This window comes from Atractosteus spatula, chromosome 10 (assembly GCF_055471065.1).
Source record: "Atractosteus spatula isolate fAtrSpa1 chromosome 10, fAtrSpa1.hap1, whole genome shotgun sequence".
In the NCBI taxonomy this organism is placed as follows: Eukaryota; Metazoa; Chordata; class Actinopteri; order Semionotiformes; family Lepisosteidae; genus Atractosteus; species Atractosteus spatula.
In genome coordinates this window covers 29,604,645-29,609,242 of record NC_142715.1, presented here as the reverse complement: position 1 = coordinate 29,609,242, position 4,598 = coordinate 29,604,645, and the positions used below count along the sequence as shown (strand labels likewise).

The following is a 4,598-nucleotide window of genomic DNA, read 5'->3' as shown; positions in this document are numbered from 1 at the left end:
TCACTTTGTAGAGCAGTTGATAGGCTGGAGCTGTTCAGACTACGTTTGTTATTTCTCAAACGCTTCCATCATTTTTCTTTCACGCTAGGACGCGAGTGTGTACATGTGTTTGGTTTTCGTTTCACTAATTCTCATTGAAGATTTGGGAATTAACGAAGAAAGAATCAGTAGCCAGGAAGGCAGAAGCTTTGGTTCTCAACGATCTTGAAGACACGCTCATGTAGAGCAGCGTGTGATGATTTGTACTACAAAAGACCAAGTGCTCAGTGACGTCTGCGTTTACCGTTGAAACTTTTCATCTCAGGTGCAAAAGCAGTTGTATTAAACATAGCTGAGTGGCGCAGCAGAAGCGTGCCGGGTCCATAACCCCACGATCGATGGATCAAAGCCATCCTCTGCTATACACCTTTTATGCACGATTGATAAGCACACCATCAGTTTAATGACGTGCATTGAAACTGATTTCTTCTCTTGTGTGTGCAAACTTCACACTTACGGTGCTCTTTAATCTTTACAAATATGCAGATGCCCAAATGTTTCTTTGGTTGTTCTGACATCCTTTATAGATTCCTCAAATCCTTCAAATGAACATCCATATCAGCACAATTATGTTTATATATTTTAAAATTAAAGTACATACAACAAAAATATCAATGTACATTTGTACTGTGCTCATTTAATAATGATTGTCAAGGATTGTCAAGTTCTCCAACAACTCTGTGTTATAATTTTAAAATATTTTTGCTAAGGATACACAACGGGTGTATAAGGCATTCTAACTACGGCCAGCTGAAGATAAAATTCCACACGTGAAAATGGTTTAAAACACGCACATTTCCTGCAAAGTTCAAGAGGGCTTTTAGCGGAGATTGTGTTTACATCGAAACAATCCGAAGCGCGTCCCTGACCACCAGCCCTTTGTTTAACAGCTGTACAAAGACACACTCCCGTGCAAAGAGCAACGGGAGTATAAATGAATTCCCCCACCCTCTATTCGAAGATAAAACTCCATGTGCGAGTCTAAGTTTCCTTGAAGCTACTGATGTTCGTCTTTTTTGGACATTCCCGGTGATATTTACTAAGGAGCTCAATGTTTATCTGTTATAGTTCGACATGTGCAAAACATCTTATTCCCTACAAATATCGGCCAGGTCATGATTTTCTCAACAGTTCGTGTCATTGCAATTTGAACCATACTTTTTTCCTAATGTATGCTGACCTGCCCAGTGGGCCTTGATTCGTCGAATATAGGTATATTCACGGCGAAAATACGGCTATACGTATATGTACGTCGCCGCGACTTATAATCAACGTCGAATTGCAACCGTAAAATCGACGACATGAATAAACGCATATATAACGTCGAAAACACATCTAACACAGTGCCTGAGGCTTTTTACTGTATATATCGTGTGTGCCGCAACTAGGAGTATACGGCACTCTGCACAGTGTACGAAGTAAATTATTTTCGCAGTCATTAATTTACACGTGTGTAATAAATATAATACATTAATGACTTAATGAATTGCGGACCACATTTAGACGTCTAAAGTATGCGTTTAATAGACGTATATTATACGTCTTTTGCCCAGTGGGTGCCGTGTTCAGAGGGTCATATTTAAAAAATGGTACATTTAAAATTTCTTACTGTACTTCAGGATTTTGATAGTGTGTTACATTGTCTTTCACACCTGGGTGTCAGAATTGTGAGACGTTCTTACAATCAGGGGGGAGGGCATGGAGAAAACATGCACCAGGAAATGTTGTGTTTAGCAGAAGTGAGTTAACATGATCCGTGACCTAATTTACCAGAGCAAATACTCACCCAGCAGGGTCTGCTTTACTACAAAAAAGAAGTAGAGTGAAAGACGTGATCATTTAACGCCGTTGTGGAACAAAACGCTTTTTTCTTGGAATTCTAAATCAATTAGAAATTCAGAGCGACACACAAAGGCTATGTCTGCTTAAAAGTGATGATTTTTTAAAAATGATAAAAATGTAGAAAACACGTTTCTCACGTAGAAATGTAAGATGGGGGTGGGATATTACTAGGGGCGGCGCTGAACTCACCATGGTGCAATTCATTTACGTGATGGGCAAGTGGTTTAATGGATAACGCGTCTGATTTCGGTTTATTAGATTGTCGATTCGACTTCTACCGGGGTTGTGTGATTTAAATTAGGCTCCTCAGAAATAGATGTCCGTTATGTAAATAAACCGCACCTGAAAGCAAACGTTGGGTCTGGGTTCCTTTCTTTCCTGCATGAAATAGCAAATCGTTACAAAAAAAAAAACACCAACTAATGTCCAATGGCGTTAGTCATTTAAGTAAACATGAATATACTGTAAGGTCTTGGTACATGGGAGTGGATTTCAACCACAATTAAAAAAGGGCAAATTATAATTACAGGCTTCAGACACTTTTTCAAACAAAAGAGACCAAACACTCCCTAACTTTCAGGTTTGCTTGAACCTGTAACAAAAAGGAGGTCTGAAGCTTCCATTCTCCGATGTCATGGTCTCTAAAGCCGGGCGTGATGTTTCGCGGATATGCAGTGTGCCTTTTCTCTTGTCGTGTTCATGATGATTCGCTGCATAAGCTCCTGACGGGGTGTTCTGTACTGCGCTGTTATTTCGTTCAGATTACCTATGTGGTGTACAGATAAAACCCGACTGCGTGGTGTAATTTCCGGGACCGGCACCAGCAGCACCTGCAAACTCCTCAGCTGACCTCGACGTGATTTGAACACGCAACCTTCTGATCTGGAGTCAGACGCGCTACCGTTGCGCCACGAGGTCACTCACTACATGTACTTTTAATTCCCCCAAAGAGAACAATCAGCGTCCCTGAAAAAGTTTTTTTCATTCTCTCCTGTGAGGAGCGCCGCTCTTCCAACGAGGGTCTCTTCTTCCCAGACCACAGATTATTCTTTCCGCCCGGCTCTCTCACAGAGAGCAGAGACACCGTCTCCACTGATGTGTTTACTACATCTACAGATCTGACCCCCTACAGCCCCGATATTCCTGGACAGGATATTTACCACCAGCCTCGTGAACTTCTCATCTTGACCTCTCCCAGGAGGAGCACAATTAACACAGAATCCTCTCTCCATTTAGCAAATAACACAAAACACTGTTTACCTGTCAAGACAGAAAACCAGGCTGCTCCAGGTGAGGCTTGAACTCAAAACCGCGGCATGACTCCACTGATCATGTTTTTATACAAAGCCTGAACCAAGAAAGAGATTGGAAGTCAAGAAGTTATGGTGTTGTTTTAATACTTGCCTACTCTTTCAAATTTTCGGTCAAATCTTTTATTTGGGAGTACTTTCAATTGATGTTAATCCTTGTCCCGATGCATGATTCTGGGCCATGGTGCATCTTGAATAATGTTCTTATAGGCTTCAGTTTGGAAAAGTGCGCTCTTCAGAAGCTACCGAAACCGCTAATGGTTACATAACACTTAATGCAAACGCAACGTTCGGGTTTGAAAAAGAATATTACTTGCTATGAATACAAACTCTGTTACAGGAGGCGTGTTAGGGCTATTTTAGCTTAGATCATAAATTCATCTTACATTTCTTCTCCATCTATATCAACAGCGTCATCGCTACTGAGCGCTAAAGGCAGGTACTGGCAATACAATCTTCTTTAGAAAACATTTTTCAAACTATTTCCACTACCATACGTAAAGTAAAAGATAGCGATTGCACGCAACGAATAAAATCTCTTTTCCAGGGACATTGTAGCTAGATGCAAATTACAATCGAAAATGTATCAGCTTTAACATTTTCTTTTGGATCCACAGGACGATCAGCACGAGACCCAAAATATAACTGTGTTTGATTGTACAGCATAGATTGTACAGCATTTATGTTTATATTTATGTTAAAATGAAGGTAAATATATCAAAATATCAACATCCAACTTCACAGTGCTAACGCAACAATGCTTGTCAAATTCTCAAACAATTCCGCGTTGTATTTTTAACTATTTTAGCAGAGGACGCAACAGGAGTATAAATGATATCGCCCGCCAGCCCTTCAAAGATACTTTTCCATGGGTGAATATGGTTGTCTGGGGAGTTGCGGTGTTGATCACTATTGGACTTCCCCGGTCTCAAGTGTTGTTGTTGGACACGGGCAAAAGACTCGCATTTTCGGCAAATATAAAGAGGGTTAAGGTTTCGGCTTTAGCGGAGCCAGTGTTTACATTGACAATAATAAGAAGATAGTCCCTGGGTGGGCTTGAACCACCAACCTTTCAGTTAACAGCCGAACGCGCTCGCCGATTGCGCCACAGAGACTGACGAGAAAGACTCTACTCCATTCGCACCTTTCCGGTCAAAAAATAAACATTGCTTGCATTTTCTTGCCAGTCGGCAATATTCCTTCTGCTCTGATAGCCAAGAATAACATTTCATTTTTCACAAGCTGTATGAATTTCTTGAAAAACAAGTTGTTGCAGAAAGAAAATGCATTCATGCATTAAACTAAATCAAGCCCTATGCGGTTGTCCAAAATGTTATTTTCTGCACAAAAAGACAGGAAGAAAGGCACAGCTGGGATGTGGAGCCAGGATCTCCAGTTAGCGAGACA

General features: G+C 40.9%; 2 non-coding genes across 2 annotated transcripts; both read right to left on the bottom strand.

Annotated features, from left to right (window-relative positions):
* Positions 1–2,727: 2,727 nt before the first annotated feature.
* Positions 2,728–2,799, bottom strand: trnaw-cca (transfer RNA tryptophan (anticodon CCA)). The gene has a single exon. It is a non-coding gene; the product is annotated as a tRNA-Trp (tRNA).
* Positions 2,800–4,232: 1,433 nt separating this feature from the next.
* On the bottom strand, positions 4,233–4,306 carry trnan-guu (transfer RNA asparagine (anticodon GUU)). Its single transcript has one exon. It is a non-coding gene; the product is annotated as a tRNA-Asn (tRNA).
* Between the last annotated feature and the right edge of the window lie 292 nt (positions 4,307–4,598).